This window comes from Macaca fascicularis, chromosome 4 (genome assembly GCF_037993035.2).
Source record: "Macaca fascicularis isolate 582-1 chromosome 4, T2T-MFA8v1.1".
In the NCBI taxonomy this organism is placed as follows: Eukaryota; Metazoa; Chordata; class Mammalia; order Primates; family Cercopithecidae; genus Macaca; species Macaca fascicularis.
In genome coordinates, this window is record NC_088378.1 from 78,472,073 (window position 1) to 78,491,229 (window position 19,157).

General features: G+C 39.6%; 1 protein-coding gene across 1 annotated transcript in view; it reads left to right on the forward strand.

Annotated features, from left to right (window-relative positions):
• The first annotated feature begins 15,849 nt into the window (after positions 1 to 15,849).
• Positions 15,850 to 19,157, forward strand: part of GPR63 (G protein-coupled receptor 63) — a 43,904-nt gene continuing 40,596 nt past the window's right edge. Inside the window, exon 1 of the mRNA XM_005552319.5 lies at positions 15,850 to 16,053. The gene's annotated coding sequence lies outside the window, so the exon portion shown is untranslated. The remainder of the gene's footprint in view (positions 16,054 to 19,157) is intronic.

Here is a 19,157-nt window from a genome sequence, read left to right on the forward strand (position 1 = left end):
ATTGACTCTTCCTATCCATGAGCATGGAATGTTTTTCCATTTGTTTGTTGTCTCTGATTTCTTTCAGCAGTGTTTTTAAATTCTCATTGTAGAGATCTTTCACCTCCCTGGTTAGCTGTATTCCTAGGTGTTTTATTCTTTTTGTGGTTCACGTGAATGGGATTGCATTCTTGATTTGGCTATCAGCTTGGGCATTGTTGGTGTATAGAAATGCTACTGATTTTTGTACATTGATTTTGCATCCTGAAACTGCTGAAGTTGTTTATCAGATCTAGGAGATTTTGGGCAGAGACCATGTGGGGTTTACTAGATATATAATCATATCAATTTGCAAATGGAGACTTCTTTTCTTCCTATTTAGATACCTTTTATTTCTTTCTGTTGCCTGACTGCTCTGGCTAGGACTTCAAGTATTCTGTTGAATAGGAGTGGTGAGAGTGGGCATCCTTGTCTTGTTCCAGTTCTTAAGGGGAATGCTTCCAGCTTTTGCCCATTCAGTATGATGTTGGGTGTGGGTTTGTCATAGATGGTTATTTTTATTTTGAGGTATGTTCCTTCAATGCCTAGCTTGTTGAGGGTTTTTAACATGAAGGAATGTTGAATGTTATTCAAACCCTTTTCTGCATCTATTGAGATGATCACGTAGTTTTTGCTTTTAGTTTTCTTTACATGATAAATCACACTTACTGATTTGCATATGTTGAACCAACCTTGCATACCAGGGATAAAGCCTACTTGGATTGTGGTGGATTAACTTTTTGATGTGGTGCTAGATTTGGTTTGCTAGTATTTTGTTGAGGATTTTTGCATCTATACTTATCAAGAATATTGAACTGAAATTTTCTTTTTTGTGTGTGTGTTTCCACCAGGTTTTGGTATCGGGATGATGTTGGCTTCATAGAATGAGTTAGAGAGGAGTCCCTCTTCCTCAATATTTTGGAATAATTTCAGTAGGAATTGTACCAGCTCTTCATATAGCTGGTAGAATTTGGCTGTGAATCTCCCTGGTCCTGGGCTTTTTCTGGTTGGTAGGGTAGGCTTTTTATTACTACCAACCAGAAATACAAATTCTTGTCAGATCTTGTTATTGGTCTGTTCAGGGTTTCAGTTTCTTCCTGGTTCAATCTTGGGCAGTTGTATCTTTCCAGAAATCTATCAATTTCTTGTAGGTTTTTTAAGTTTTTTTTTTTTTTTCTTTTTTTTTTTTTACATAGAGGTGTTTGTAACAGTCTTTGAGAGCTTTCTGTATTTCTGTGGGGTCAGTGGTAATGTCCCCTTTGTCATTTCTCATTGTGTTTGTTTGTATCTTCTTTTTTCTTTACTGGTCTAGCTAGCAGTCTATCAATCTTATGTATTCTTTCCAAGAACAAATCTCTACTTTCATTGATCTTTTGAATGTTTTTCACATCTCTATATTTCATTCAGTTTAGCTCTATTTTTGGTTATTTCTTGTCTTCTGCTAGCTTTGGGGTTGTTTTGCTCTTGTTTTTCTAGTTCCTTTAGGTGGAATGTTAGATTGTCAATTTGAGATTTTTCCATGTTTTTAATGTGGGCCTTTATTGCTACAGACTTTTCTGTTAACACTGCTTTAGTTGTGTCCCTGAGAGTCTGGTATTTGTTTTTATTAGTTTCAAAGAATTTATTGATTTCTGCTTTAATTTTCTTGTTTACCCAAAAGTAATTCAGGAGCAGGTTGTTTAATTTCCATGCAATTATATGGTTTTGAGTTATTTTCTTAGTATTGATTCTATTTTTATAGTGCTGTGGTCCAAGAGAGCAGTTGGTATGATTTTGGTTTTTTTGAATTTGTCAAGAATTCTTTTATGGCTAATTGTGTGGTTGATTTGAGTATGTGCCATGTGCACATGAGTAGAAGATATATTCTGTTGTTTTGGGGTGGATAGTTCTGTAGATGTCTGTTAGGTTTATTTGGTCAAGTGTCAAGTTCAAGTCCTAAATATCTTTGTTAATTTTCTACCTTGATGATCTAATGCTGTCAGTGGGGTATTGAAGTCTCCCACTATTACTGTGTAGTTATCTAAGTTTTTTCATAGGTCTCTAAGAACACGCTTTATAAATCTGAGTGCTCCTGTGGTTGGGTGCATATATATTTATAACAACAAGATAGTTACATTTTCTTGTTGAATTGAACCCCGTAGCATTATGCAATGCCCTTTTTGGTCTTTTTTGATTGTTGTTGATTTAAAGCCTGTTTTTTTTCCAAAATTAGAATAGTAACCCCTGCTTTTACTGTTTTCTGTTTGCTTGGGAGATTTTTCTCCATCCCTTTACTTTGAGTCTATGGGTGTCACTGCATGTGAGATAGGTCTCTTGAAGACCACATACAGTTAGATCTTGCTTCTTTATCCAACTTGCCACTCTGTACCTTTTTATGTGGGCCTTTAGCCCATTTACATCCAAGGTTGATACTGATATGTATGGATTTGATCTTGTTATCGTGATGTTAGCTGGTTATTATGCAGAATTCACTGTGTAGTTGCTTTATAGTGTCAGTGGTCTATGTACTTAAGTATGTTTTTGTGGTGGCTGGTAATGGTCTTTTATTTCCATATTTAACACTCCCTTAAGGACCTCTTGTAGGGCAGGTCTGGTGGTAAATTCCTGTAGCATTTGCTTGTCTGAAGAGGATCTTATTTTTCCTTTGCTTATTAAACTTAGTTTGGCTGGACATAAAATTCTTGGTTGGAATTCTTTTTTTTTTTTTTAAAGAATGCTGAATATAGGCCTCCAATCTCTTCTGGCTTATAGGGTTTCTGCTGAAAGATCTGCTGTTAGCCTATTGGGGTTCTCTTCGTAGGTGAGCAGCCTCTTCTCTGCTGCCTGATCTGCTGTTAGCCTATTGGGGTTCTCTTCGTAGGTGAGCAGCCTCTTCTCTGCTGCCTGTAATATTTTTTCTTTCATGTTGACCTTGGGAAATCTGATGATTATATGTCTTAGGGATGGTCATCTTATATAGTATCTCTCAGGGGTTCTCTGCATTTTGTGATTTGAATGTTGAGCTCTCTAGCAAGGTTGGGGAAATTTTTGTGGACAATATCCTCTAGTATGTATTTCCAAGTTGCTTGCTTATTTGCCCTTTCAGGAATAACAATGAGTCATAAATTCAGTCTCTTTACATAATATCATTTTTTGGAGGTTTTGTTCATTATTCTTTACTCTTTCTTCTTTATTTTTGTCTGACTGAGTTGATTCAAAGAACCGGTCTTCAAGCTCTGAGATTATAGCATAGCCAGTCAAGGGAAGCCACAAGGAGTTAATGTGTAATTCTTTTTCGCAAATCAGGTAGGCTTCTTTACAGGATCATCATGTACAGTACCTGCAGGACAGTGAGAAGCCATCTGCAACTTTAAGAAAGGCATGCATGGTTACAGCAAGGCAGAGACCAGCAGAAAGGACTGCCTATAAGAGAGGACTAAAGGTATTAGCCACATAGAGAAAGAAAGAAAAGAGAATAAAATTATGAAACATAAAAAATTAATTTGGGAATCCCTGTTTTGGTAAGTCAAAAAGATAATAACAATGCCCACTAGAGGAAGGGAAAAATAAAGAACTGTTTCTAACTTGTATGAGAAACGGTTGAGGGAGAGAAAAGGGATGATTAGCTGAACAACCACCACCAGAATTTTTCTCAAGAAGGAATGGAAGTTCCCTATGTCATGGTGGAACTAGAAGTATAATTTGTGATTTTTATATGCCAAAGCGTTCACTTAACTATCTTGCCTTTCTAGTTAAGCCCCTTCAGAATTGGGCTGGCAGTGTGTGAGCTATGAAGACTCCTTCTGCTTCTGTAGATAAAAGCAGAGTTTCAAAACCCTTAGTTATATATAAAAACCTTCTTGAATTTTGCATATCCTCAAAATAGCTGCACTTTTATAAACTTAACATTTTTATTAAATTGACTCATTTGAATTAATTACTTTTCAGTAGACACAGAGTCTCATTATGTTGCCCAGCCTGGTCTCAAACTCCTGGCCTCAAGTGATCTCCTGCCTTGGCCTCCTAAATGTTGGGATTATAGGCATGAGCCAATGCTCCCAGCCAAAAACGAACTCATTAAAAAAAAATCTAGCGTCATCCTATGAAGTAATATCCATGAAATAAGATTGATATGTTATTTTTCTAATTCCTGATAAATTAAATAGACATATTAAAAGTTACCCTACCCTAAAATTTAATCATGTGCCAATAATGGTTCAGATACCAGTGTTGGAAAAACAACAGACTAAGGCATGGACTAAAAGCAGGCTGAATGGCTGCTCTCTGTCTTCCTTCATTGGTCTTGGCCTCCTGGATCTTATTTACCACTGCAGTGTTTTCTTGGAGTGTGTGTGCAAGGGAGTGCGTGTGCACGCACACACTTGTGTGTCTTCTTTGAGGGGTAGAAAATAGTGAGATGTAGTAAGATGAGGGAAAGGTTTTTGGCCAAGAGACCATGTCTCTACTAAGGCTTACAAAAAGAACAGAAACATCAACCAGTTAGTCCCTATGAACTTAACCACAGACTTCGCCATGGACATCCCAAGGTGGAGGCAGCCAGAGCTAGTCACTGGATACCAGCCACCTGAGAAAGATGGGAGCCCAGAGATACTTGGAGAGTAAGCAACTGCAGTGCAGAGAGGCAGCTGTGTGGGATAGAGTGTGCGCTCCTTACAGAGTCCCTCACTGGTCACTCTTTTGGCCCAATCCTATACCACTGAGGGTTCCCTTAGCAAAGAGACTGGCATTAGAGCCTTGTCCTCAGTGTACAGTGAGTTGAAAGATGTTTGAATGTAACCAGTAAATATTGGCCAAAAATATTATAATGAAAGAGTTCTGAAACTTAAAGCTTGTTTCTCAGGATACTTGACATCAACCAGGCCTAGACCCACATGTTTATCACTGTTCTATTAGCAACACCTAGAGAAAGATTTGAATAAAAGGTTAGCTCAACATCAAATAGAAATTTCAAAAATTTTCATTATGGAGCTTTCCAAATATACTCAATAATAATAAGTATAAGGTAATAAATCTCTATCCACCAGCTTCAAAAATTATTAGTCATTTTTTCACCTGTTTCTCCTTACATTATTTTTGGAGGATTATAAAAGTCTTCAATCTACACCCCGATGACATATTTGTTTTATACATAACTGTCATGCCATTACCACATCTAACAAAATTAACAATAATTCATTTACAGTATCTAATACTCAGTCAATAATCTGATTTCCCTGATTATTTCAAGGGTTATCTTCACAGGTTGTTTGTGTCAAACAGGACATAGAGTTCACACGTTGCATTTAATTATGATCCTTAAATCTCTTTTACTCTTTTATAGTCTGACCACTGTTTTTTCATGTCATTGATTCCATATGGAAATCAGGTCATTTTGCTTATTGAATGTTTGACATTCTGGATTTGATGGATTGCTTCCTTCAGATGATTTCTAACTTAATCCTCTGTCCCCTGTATTTCCTGTTAGGTCTAGAGGCTTGATTAGACTCAGATTCCATTGCTTAGGCAATAAAACCTCTCAGTGGTTCCAGGTTCTTCAGTTCTTGTCATATCATGAAGTACATGGTATCTGCTTATCAGACTTGTAGTTTATAGTGTTTTCTCCCCTCAGTCTTCATTGCTGTCTCTTTGGGGGAATTTAAATTTATACTACCTTTATTATCTTTCTCTAGCCATAGTTCAGAAAAGTCTGGATTTACACAGACAAAACAATCAGTCAAAATACTAGTGGTCTGGATTCTGAATTTCTTGGACAAGTTATATTTGAAAATGTTTACTCTTTCATACTCAAAGGGATTGACTTAATAGGGGGAAAAAGTTTATAAGTTATTAACACTTAAGAGGGATTACTGAATGTAAAATTACAAAAAGCACATCACTAATTACTATGTTTAGAAACTACACTATTAAAAGTTAGGATGAAAATAGCTGGAATTTAATGAGTCATTTGCTAATTATTCAGCTTATGGATTTCTAATGCCTCTTCTAGTCTTTCTCCTTTACCTTAGGGAGTTTTTGGTGGTATTTTTACTGCCTTTTAACACCTCCAGAAATGACTATGCTGATAACTGACCATAAAATGTACATGTGGAGAGACACATGAGAGATTATGACTCAGGATTCATGCTGTGTTACTGACTGAGATGAACCATGAGCAGTTTGCACCACAGTTGAAGATTTTTCAGGGGCAAAGGCAGATTAGAAATTAGTTAGAATTCTGCCGACTATCTGGCATGCTATCTATAGGAAGAAACAGAAATGTAACTTATGAAAGTCAATTTACTCACTGAACAAAGAGACACACTCTTCAGGTGCTAGATGTGTTCTATGGGTCCAACCCAGGGGTTCTCAGCCATGATTGTACATTGGAATCACTTGGGCAGCTTTTAATCTCACTGATGCCCACAGTCAACCCCAAAATTGAATCTGGGTCTCTGAGGATGCACTCTAGGCTTTGGTATTTTAAAAAAATAACCTCTCAGGTGATTCTAATGTGCAGTCAGGGTTGAAAATACCCAATCTAGTCAATAAGACATAGCATTTACAAATCTTACTGTGTGAAGAGGACTGTGCAGAAAATGTCTTGCACATAAAGAAATTGATGCTTGGAGAGATGTTACTTGCTCAATGTCTTGCCTCAAAACAGTTTCACACCATCTATTTAGCTTTAGAACCAGAGGCTTTTGAGCTTACTGTGAACATTAACCAAAGTAAGACATTGAATTCATGTCATAACTCAGAACATGCATGATAATGAAACACAAGTTTAACAAATAATACTTATTAAGTATGATGCATGCTGATATATTATTTTGTTTAATTAAAATAATACTAGTGCTAGAAAGGAGGTTCTAAGATGGCTGAATAGGAACAGCTCCAGTCTACAGCTCCCAGCATGAGCGACACAGAAAATGGGTGATTTCTGCATTTCCAACTGAGCTTTGAAGAGAGTAGTGGTTCTTGCAGCACAGAGTTTGAGATCTGAGAACGGACAGACTGCCTCCTCAGGCGGGTCCCTGACCCCCGAGTAGCCTAGCTGGGAGGCATCTCCCAGTACAGGCTGACTGACATCTCACACAGCCGGGTGTCCCTGTGAGACAAAGCTTCCAGAGGAATATTCAGGCAGCAACATTTACTGTTCTGCAATATTCGCTGTTCGGCAGCCTCCGCTGGTGATACTTAGGCGAACAGGATCTGGAGTGGACCTCCAGCAAACTCCAACAGACCTGTAGCTCAGGGTCCTGACTGTTAGAAGGAAAACTAACAAACAGAAAGGACATTCACACCAAAACCCCATCTGTACATTACCATCATCAAAGACCAAAGGTAGATAAAACCACAAAGGTGGGGAGAAACCAGAGCAGAAAAGCTGAAAATTCTAAAAATCAGAGTGCCTCTTCTCCTCCAAAGGAATGCAGCTCCTCACCAGCAACGGAACAAAGCTGGACAGAAAATGACTTTGACGAGTTGTGAGAAGGCTTCAGTCGATCAAACTTCTCAGAGCTAAAGGAGGATGTTCGAACCCATTGCAAAGAAACTAACAACCTTGAAAAAAGATTAGACGAATGACTAACTAGAATAACCAGCATAGAGAATACCTTAAATGACCTAATGGAGATGAAAATAATGGCACAAGAACTATGTGACGTACACACAAGCTTCAGTAGCCGATTCGATCAACTGGAAGAAAGGGTATCAGTGACTGAAGATCAAATGAATGAAATGAAGTGATAAGTTTAGAGAAAAAAGAGTAAAAAGAAATGAACAAAGCCTCCAAGAAATATGGGACTATGTGAAAAGACCAAATCTACGTCTGACTGGTGTGCCTGAAAGTGACGTGGAAAAAGGAACCAAGTTGGAAAACACTCTTCAGGATATTACCTAGGAGAACTTCCCAAACCTAGGAAGGCAGGCCAACATTCAAATTCAGGAAATACGGAGACCACCACAAAGACATTCCTCAAGAAGAGCAACTCCAAGACACATAATTGTCAGATTCACCAAAGTTGAAATGAAGGAAAAAAACGTTAAGGGCAGCCAGAGAGAAAGGTCAGGTTATCCACAAAGGGAAGCCCATCAGACTAACAGCGGATCTCTCAGCAGAAACTCTCCAAGCCAGAAGAGAGTGGGGGTCAATATTCAACATTCTTAAAGAAAAGAATTTTAAACCCAGAATTTCATATCCAGTCAAACTAAGCTTCATAAGTGAAGGAGAAATAAAATCCTTTACAGACAAGCAAATGCTGAGAGATTTTGTCGCCACCAGGCCTGCCTTACAAGAGTGCCTGAAGGAAGCACTAAACATGGAAAGGAACAACCGGTACCAGCCACTGCAAAAACATGCCAAACTGTAAAGACCATCAATGCTAGGAAGAAACTGCATCAACTAACGAGCAAAATAACCAGCTAACATCATAATGACAGGATCAAATTCACATATAACAATATTAACCTTAAATGTAAATGGGCTAAATGCTCCAATTAAAAGACACTGTTTGGCAAATTGGTTAAAGAGTCAAGACCCATGAGTGTGCTGAATTTAGGAGACCCATCTCACATGCAGAGACACACATAGGCTCAAAATAAAGGGATGGAAGAAGATCTACCAAGCAAATAGAAAACAAAACAAAAAAAGCAGCGGTTGCAATCCTAGTCTCTGATAAACAAGACTTTAAACCAATAAAGATCAAAAGAGACAAAGAAGGCCATTAGATAATGGTAAAGGAATCAATTCAACAAGAAGAGCTAACTATCCTAAATATATATGCACCCAATACAGGAGCACCCAGATTCATAAAGCAAGTCCTTAGAGACCTACAAAGAGACTTAGACTCCCATACAATAATAATGGGAGACTTGAACACCCCACTGTCAACATTAGACAGATCGAGACAGAAAGTTAACAAGGATATCCAGGAATTGAACTCAGCTCTGCACCAAGAGGACCTAATAGACATCTACAGAACTCTCCACCCCAAAACAACAGAATATACATTCTTCTCAGCACCACATCACACTTATTCCAAAATTGACTACATAGTTGGAAGTAAAGCACTCCTCAGCAGATGTACAAGAACAGAAATTATAACAAACTGTCTCTCAGACCACAGGGCAATCAAACTAGAGCTCAGGATTAAGAAACTCACTCAAAACCGCTCAACTACACGGAAACTGAACAACCTGCTTCTGAATGACTGCTGGGTACATAATGAAATGAAGGCAGAAATAAAGATTTTCTTTGAAACCAATGAGAACAAAGATACAACATACCAGAATCTCTGGGACACATTTAAAGCAGTGTGTAGAGGGAAATTTACAGCACTAAATGCCCCAAGAGAAAGCAAGAAAGATCTAAAATTGACACTCTAACATCACAATTAAAAGAACTAGAGAAGCAAGAGCAAACACATTCAAAAGCTAGCAGAAGGCAAGAAATAACTAAGACGAGAGCAGAACTGAAGGAGATAGAGACACAAATCCCTTCAAAAAATCAATGTATCCAGGAGTTGATTTTTTGAAAAGATCAACAAAATTGATAGACCGCTAGCAAGACTAATAAAGCAAAGAGAGAAGAATCAAATAGATGCAATAAAAAATGATAAAGGGGATACCACCATCGATCCCACAGAAATACAAACTATCATCAGAGAATACTATAAACACCTCTATACAAATAAACTAGAAAATCTAGAAGAAATGGATAAATTTCTGGACACATACACCCTCCCAAGACTAAACCAGGAGGAATTTGAATTCCTGAATAGATCAATAACAGGCTCTGAAATTGAGACAATAATTAATAGCCTACCAACGAAAAAAAGTTCAGGACCAGACAGATTCACAGCCCATTTCTACCAGAGGTACAAGGAGGAGCTGGTACCATTCCTTCTGAAACTATTCCAATCAATAGAAAAAGAGGAAATCTTCCCTAACTAGTTATTTGAGGCCAGCATCATCCTGATACCATACCCTGGCAGAGACACAACAAAAAAACGAGAATTTTAGATCAATATCCCTGATGAATATCTATGCAAAAATCCTCAATAAAATACTGGCAAACTGAATCCAGCAGCATATCAAAAAGCTTATCCACCATGATCAAGTGAGCTTCATCCCTGGGATGCAAGGCTGGTTCAACACATGCAAATCAATAAATGTAATCCATCATTTAAACAGAACCAAAGACAAAAATCACATGATTATCTCAATAGATGCAGAAAAGACCTTCGACAAAATTCAACAGCCCTTCATGCTAAAAACTCTCAATAAATTAGGTATTGATGGGACGTATCTCAAAATAATAAGAGCTATTTATGACAAACCCACAGCCAATATCATACTGAATGGGCAAAAACTGGAAGCATTCCCTTTGAAAACTGGCACAAGACAGGGATGCCCTCTCGCACCACTCCTATTCAACATAGTGTTGGAAGTTCTGGCTAGGGCAATCAGGCAAGAGAAAGAAATCAAAGGTATTCAGTTAGGAAAAAAAGAAGTCAAATTGTCCCTGTTTGCAGATGACATGATTGTATATTTAGAAAACCCCATCATCTCAGCCCAAAATCTCCTTAAGCTGATAAGCAACTTCAGCAAAGTCTCAGGATACAAAATTAATGTGCAAAAATCACAAGCATTCCTATACACCAATAACAGACAAACAGAGAGCCAAATCATGATTGAACTCCCATTCACAATTGCTTCAAAGAGAATAAAATACCTAGGACTCCAACTTACAACGGACATGAAGGACCTCTTCAAGGGGAACTACAAACCACTGCTCTGTGAAATAAAAGAGGACACCAACAAATGGAAGAACATTCCTTGCTCATGAATAGGAAGAATCAATATTGTGAAAATGGCCATACTGCCCAAGGTAATTTATAGATTCAATGCTATCTCCATTAAGCTACCAATGACTTTCTTCACAGAATTGGAAAAAAACTACTTTAAAGTTCATATGGAACCAAAAAGAGCCCGCATCTCCAAGACAATCCTAAGCCAAAAGAATAAAGCTGGAGGCATCACGCTACTGACTCCAAACTATACTACAAGGCTACAGTAACTGAAACAGCATGGTACTGGTACCAAAACAGAGATATAGACCAATGGAACAGAACAGAGTCCTCAGAAATAATACCACACATCTACAGCCATCTGATCTTTGACAAACCTCAGAAAAACAAGAAATGGGGAAAGGATTCCCTATTTAATAAATGGTGCTGGGAAAACTGGCTAGCCATATGTAGAAAGCTGAAAATGGATCCCTTCCTAACACCTTATACAAAAATTAATTCAAGATGGATTAAAGACTTAAATGTTAGACCTAAAATCATAAAAACCCTAGAAGTATACCTAGGCAATACCATTCAGGACATAGGCATGGGCAAGGACTTCATGTCTAAAACACCAAAAGCAATGACAACAAAAGCCAAAATTGATAAACGGGATCTAATTAAACTAAAGAGCTTCTGCACAGCAAAAGAAACTTCCATCAGGTGAACAGGAAACCTACAGAATGGGAGAAAATGTTTGCAATCTACCCATCTGACAAAGGGCTAATATTCCGAATCTACAAAGAACTTAAACAAATTTACAAGAAAAAATCAAGTAACCCCATCAAAAAGTGGCCAAACTATATGAACAGACACTTTTCAAAAGAAGACGTTTATGCAGCCGACACATGAAAAAATACTCATCATCACTGGCCATCAGAGAAATGCAAATCAAAACCACAATGAGATACCATCTCACACCAGTTAGAATGGCAATCATTAAAAAGTCAAGAAACAAGAGGTGCTGGAGATGATGTGGAGAAATAGGAACACTTTTACATTGTTGGTGGGACTGTAAACTAGGTCAACCATTGTGGAAGACAGTGTGGCAATTCCTCAAGGATCTAGAACTAGAAATACCATTTGACCCAGCCAGCTCACTACTGGGTATATACCCAAAGGATTATAAATCATGCTGCTATAAAGACACATGCACACATATGTTTATTGCGGCACTATTCACAATAGCAAAGACTTAGAACCAACCCAAATGTCCATCAATGATATACTGGATTAAGAAAATTTGGCACATATACACTATGGAATACTATGCAGCCATAAAAAAGGATGAATTCATGTCCTTTGTAGGGACATGGATGAAGCTAGAAACCATCATCCTCTGCAAACTATCACAAGGATAGAAAACCAAACACTGTATGTTCTCACTCATAGGTGGGAACTGAACAATGAGAACACGTGGACACAGGATGGGGCACATCACACACACCGGGGCCTGTCATGGGGTGGAGGTGGGGGGAGGGATAGCATTAGGGGATATACCTAATGTAAATGACAAGTTAATGGGTGTCGCACACCAACATGGCACATGTGTACATATGTAACAAACCTCCACGTTGTGCACATGTACCCTAGAACTTAAAGTATAATATTAATTAAACAAAAATAATAATAATAATACTCAAAACCCAGTAACATGACTTCATAACTTGGAGTTTGAAACACTCTTCTAAACCATGACAGTACAGGTTTCATTTCTGTTCCTGCAAGTGGCAAGATCTTTTTCCCATCAATGCCTTCTCATTTTGTTTGCTTTCTTGCTTGGAAAAACCTTTCCTTTTTTTCTCTGCATTTAAAAAAGACCATCTAATTGCTTCCTCGCTAGAAAGTGTTTCCAAGGCTATTCCAGTCCATGGTGTCTCCTTTTCTGATGTCTATTTTTAACACATAAGAGATCATCACACATTTTTTACACTATATGATATATTGTGATGTTCTATAATTGTCTTATATCTTAGATAGTTATGTCTCTTTGACAGTGACTACATTCTATGTTTTTGCTTCTATATCCTTTGAAATGTCTAACAAAAGCACACGTGTGTTAGACACATCACAGATACTAAAAAACAGCTATGTACCCTACACAAGTCAACCTCTGAGCTTTCATTTCTTCAGCTCTGAAATGTTCTATTATTCTAAAGTCTCTTCCAGTTTATTAGTCTATATTTCTGTGATATATGAGGACTTCTATAAAATGCACAAATGAAGAAAAAATACAAAACTGTTTTTTTTTATTAGCAACTACTGTAAAAGAAAAGTTCTTGTATGAGACAAAAAACGTCTGAAACTTTTTGTCACTTTTTGGTAGGCAAAATATAAACACCTTTTCAGAGACAAAGACAACATCTTTATCTCCGAAAAAATAAAGTTACTGAAGTTTAAAAACGTAGCTGGGTTCTTTGGCACTTGGATACTGAAATGTGATTATTTGTAGGCCACTTTTTCCCCCCTAAGTTGAATGAATATATATACATATATGTGTGTGTGTGTGTATATATACAGTGTGTGTGTATATATATATACAGTGTGTGTATACATATGGTGTGTGTGTGTGTATGTATCAGGGAATTTCTATGAGCTCTTATCAAACTGAGTTGATTGCAGAACTAAAAAAGGCCTAACAATGAATGTGGGCTTGAGGTACATGGAGGCAGGGTTATTATTTAGGGACAAAAATAACTGAATACAATTATGGTTTATATATCGTTTGTTTGTTTACAGGTGGTTTGTGAAATGTCACAAAAATCACTTAGGATCTTTTCAGTGGCTCTGGAGGCCAAAGGATGTGGCTGGTTGGCTCGATCACTAGCACCTCCATGACCATCTGCATTCTCATTCTTCTGATCCTGAGACTATGGTAAAGGAGCCAGAGAGGTTGTCAGTCCCCTTTGTGAGAGTGGTGGTGATGTGTGTATACTGGGGAATGGGGATTGTAGTGGGCATTTATAGTCTTTATCTACTCAACATTCTCTTTCCTTCTTTATTAACAACACTTTAATTTTCGTTTGGGAAACCTTTTTCTTTCTACTCGGTCCCTGTGGTTTGGGTATATATAAGGGGTACATACAGCTATTTCCCTTGACCTTTTTGTAGCTACAGGCAAATGACCCCAGCCTGGCAGTGTGCATTCCATCCCATAGTTACAATGGTTAGTTCAGAGATGAGCGCAGGATCCACATGGGTCTGGTGAAACATTCTTCAGCTTGCTCTCTTTCTGATGCAACTAATTGCTAAGGAGGTTGGATGTTAAGACGGGAGATGTAGGTCTTCCCTCTGTTTAGAGAAAATAAAACCAGTGCAATGAAAGCACAATGAAGACAGGGAGAGAAATTGAGTCCTGACGCTTTTTGAGCATCTGGAGGAGAAAAAATGATTTCTAAGAACATGTTTGTGTGTGTGTTTGTGTGTGTGTGTTTGCCAGTTCTACTTGTGAGATTTATAAACATATGAGCCAATAAATTCCAATACCCTTTGCTGTAGGTTTTGCTAACTCAGTTTGGGTTGTGTGCCGGGCACATCCAACTATCCTGACTTCACTTTTTCTCACTGATAATCTCTTTTTCCATCTTAAAAGTTTGGTGCAGGCAAGATCATGTCTCCTGCTTTTCTAGAGCCCAGGGCTTATTTCCTCTCCATCTGGTTACAGAAGTTTCTCCAACCTTTTGCATAGTCTCTTCTTGCCTTCTTCTTCTTCAAGTTCAACACAAGTGCTTGTTTCACAGCTGTAGGTGGCAGGAGACAAAGAACTGAGATGTTCTAGTCCAGTCTCAGGGTAGTGATGGCCCATGCAAGTGCCTTTGTGTGAATGAAGAAATGCCACTCTCTGAGCTTTGTGCTAGGACTGGTGCTCTGGAACCCAAGCTAGATCTTAACTCCAAATTGCCTGCCCACCTCCTGAGCCAGGGGACATAGTGCAGAGTACAAACGGCACAACACTATGCTGAAGACCCATAGGTCCAAGAAGCAAGGGTTGGAACCATGAGGTAGAAAAACAAGTCCGTGGATAGTAGCAATCCTCTGCTGCTCATGCCCACTGCTGCTGTGGTCTCTTTCTAGGGTGATGATAGCTGCTGATGCTGGGAGCCTCCTGGGCATCACCACCGGAGGCTGTGGCCTCAGTAATGATCACATATGTTGGTAATAGCTGAAAATATCACTTGTCACTGAAAGCAGCATTTCCCACTGTCTCAAGGCGATACTTTTTCTAGGGGGTCTTCCTGAGTTGTTTGGCATCTTTACAGCCCATCTGTTGATGAAAGTGAATCGTTTTAGAAATCCAGTGGGAGGCCAGCTGGCAATTGGCCATTGGAAGAGAACAGAGCACCAGAGAAAGAAGGATACCTGGCAAGTCTCCCCTGCCACACATCACGGACACCTTCAGGGGTCCGTCTAGGGGCCCCAGCTGGCTTTCAGTTATTTCAGTCTTCTGGGCGCCTAGGTGAGACCCTCATGATTGTGTTGGAAATGAGGAAGAATAACCAAGGCAGAAACGCAAGCAGCCTCGGGGAACGCAATTCCACTGGGCAGTCGCCACTGGAGGTGCACTTTGGGGGCCGTGGGAGCGGGAAACCAGGACCCTAAAAGGACTGCCAGCGATTAGGGGCGGAGCGACCCTCTAGAAGAGGGGCGTGGGGTTGAGGGCGCTGGCCAACGGCGAGGCTTGCCTCAGTGCCAGGTGGGCGCACTTGCGGTACCCTCCATGCCTTTGCCCAGGTAGAGGAGCGACGCGAGCTGAGTATAGAGGAAGTCAAGGCGGAGAGCGGCGGAAAGGGGCCGGCGATCCGCCCTAGGGCAGCTGGGGCGTGGCCTCCCGGGATCTCTCAGTCTCTACTTGCCTCCTCCCTCTTTCTCCTCTCCTCCTACTCACCTCACGGTCTAAAACCGGGGCCTGCGCCTTTAAGAGGGAGCGTTGGTTACCCTGGGGGCGGGAACCCCTCGGTAGCTCGCGAGGCGGCGGCGGCGGCGCTCGTCCGCGATGCTCCTCACTTTCAGCTCCAGCTCCCGCCACCGCCGCCTCTATAGCCGCCACCACCTCTTCCTCGTCGTCCTCCTTCCTCCTCCGCCTGGCAGCGTTGTTCTCTGCAGCGGAGGAGAGAAGTGCTATGTCAGGAAAGTTCCGGGAGGGACTACATGGGGCCATGCTCCCTGGGCTCTTCCGCGGGCGCCCGCGCGCTGCTTTTCGCTTGAGGTGAGGCTGGGGGTCTCTGGCCCGCGGGACAGGTAGCCGCCCAGGGCGGGGAGCGCTTGCATCCGCCGGGCTGGGCAGGGCGAGCGGTTCGGCAGTGTGCGTGGGGGGAAATTAGGCTGGGGAGACCGAAGTTGTGCCGGAGAAGCTTGGGTTTTCGGGAGGATTTTTGCAGCTGGACTGGAGTTATTTCGGTCGGCGCCACACGGTGGGGGCCCGGCAGGGACTCGGTTTCTCCCGGGCCGCCTGCCCCCGTCCCCTGCCCGTCTGAGCGGTTAGGCCTTCTAGGAAAACGGTCGCCTGCAGAGGTGCACCCCGCGCCGGCTCCTTCCCTGCTGGGCTGTTCTGGTCGAGAATTCAGTGCTGGGAGTAAGAGGAAGGAGATGGGCTCCACTTGAACTTTTACACGGTGGTCTCGCTGCTTGAGTGCTGAAATTTACCTTGTTGGCGGGAGCGAAAGGTGCCTTCGCGCTCCAACAGTTAAACGAGAGGTTCCCTCTTCCATGTGGTTCATTCTGCAGCGCTGTGTGTGTTGGCTGGTTTTCAGCGTCACCCTGATTTCAGTCTTCTCTCCTCTGCCTCTTTTCGGAAACATTCTTCTTTTTAATAATAAAATATTCGTGGAGGCTCAGAGTGCTTAAAAAAAAAAACCCCAACAACATATCTTTATGAAAATTTCCCCCAGGGCTAGCCCAAATTTTCATTTATTGTTTAGTCTTTGATGGAATGTTTAGACTCAGTCTCGACACTTAGGGAATACAGGCATCCCTGTAGTAGCATGCAGGTTTTTAGTGAGGTAGGATGAAGTTTAAACCATATGTTTTTAAAATAGGATTTCTCTTTCTTTGTTGGTGAGCTTGTTTTTCATTATGTGTTGGATTAAGAAGCCTTCAGCCAGTTCTAGGAGTAGTGTTTCTAAGAATCATGGATAGAACCTCATGTTTCTTGCATAAGCTGATACTGCTTCAGACATTCTAATCTATGGACGAGGTATGTAATACGTGTTTCATTTGATGAAACCTAACATAAAAGTACATTTATCGCAGACGTGGTTAAGTTTTTTTTTTTTCCCCCACATGTCCTGTGGGTAAAGGAAGCCCCATTTTCTCACACCCCCAGGTCTCTGCCACACCACTATTCCTGTTTGCCTTATTCACCACATTGCCAACTACAAATCAAAGGTGCTGATGAAAAGTCCCTATGTTTTGTAAAGTGTTGCATAGCCAAAATGTTAGTGACATAATTGATTTTACATCAATTATGAACATGCAGATCATTTTGAACAATAAAAACAGAATGTGGGAGCTTAAATAAAAGAGTGCCTTGAAGTATTTCTGGTATATGCGTTACATACAATTTTGTGTGTGAAAAGTATACTACCGAGGCAGACAGGGGATAGTGTAGGAAACATTGTTTGCAGTGGGAAGTTTTCGAAGAAAATCGTCCCAGAATAACCATTAATACTGTCAAATTTTGTTTGGGATATAGACTTCTCATCTTTAAGTACAATTTTGTCACTTTACTGTAAAATATACCAGTACCAAAACTGAAAAAAAAGAAAACAACTCACCATCTCAAGCATTTTCTGAAAATTTTCAGCAAACCGAGCATTCTTGGAGAAAATTTGCTTAGGAAAAATAAATATAACTAAAACCCGAATGTAGTTACTATTTTACCTTAAGTTTGCTGGACTACAAGCAAGAAAGTAAGAATTTAGTGTTCTTAGGTGGATGTGACTTAGTTTCTAGAGTTATTTGAGCACCTTGAGATTTTGTATATGGTGTATTTAATTTGGGATGATTGTTTTGTGAATGAGTCTTTTGGAAATGATACACACACGTGGATTTATATATGTATATATCCATATCACACATATACCTATATTTATGTATCCATACTATATATAGTATAATTATATATACCATATCTATATATACTATTGAATATATAAAAAACACGAGAACCATTTTAGGAACCTAATAATATGTGTGCACCAAGAACAGCAGGTCTAAAAGATCAGCTAAAAATGGTTATTGCTAGGGCTTGTCATCTTTTCAGCATTTTAGTCAATATCAGTTAAGTTAAAAAGCACTGGTTTTCAATATGTTCTTGAACTCTTAACAAGGCTTGGATCAGGGAGCCATATCCTAACCACATTTATCTATTCAAATGGATTGAATTGCCCCACTAATGGATAATTGAACCAGGTATTTCTTAAGCTTCAGTAGGCAAATTTTAGGTAAAATTTAGTTTGTCAATATAGTGTTTTCTTTTTTTTAACACTTCAAAAATAACCTTTACGACATTCTTCATAGGTCTGGGATTTAGAGAGTATGTCTCAAAGGCATGAGCGTCAAACCTTGGGGGAAGTTCTGGTACTCCAAATTTGTGAAATGATGTCTTAAGTGCTTGATTTGAGAGGTGGACCCATTAATGCTTGGAAAAACAATGTGTATAAATACAGTGCTCCAGTTACTGCAAGCAAAACTATTTCATTCACCTTTGGTATATTTGTTACCACATTTCACAGCTGAAGCTGCTACATTTCAGCATATGTATGAAAATTAGAAATGAAATGAAATAATCTATTAGGCTGTTTTTTTTTCTTTAATTTGCTAGCTGTTTACCAGAAATGTGTTTATATTTGCTGCAAATGACCTTTACTTTGTTGCAGGTGGCAGTTTTTCCTTTTTTTGCAACTATGACATATGTATATTTAGGATGAATTCTTAGTGTTTACTTGAAAACATTAATGAGTTTCATAGAGTTTATGTTGTATTTCCTCACCTTTCGAAACATAACATATGACATGTTTGACTATGAGCCTGAGATCATGGACCTTCAGAGCTGATGTGATCCTGGTCAGTTATAGTTTCAGTTTCCTGGGAATTTTCTGTTTAAGGTTAGATGTGCCCTTAATTTGAACTAGATGATCCACGAAATAGGTACTTTTGCAACCACAAAACAAGAGAATATTCCAAATGATTTGAAGTGTGGGCAGCCCAACATGCTTTAGTATTTGGTTGGCTTGAGGCAGTATGCCATACTTGTAAAAATGGTTTCCGAAGCTGACAGCAAGCTGTTTCAGGCTTTGAATTTGACACATA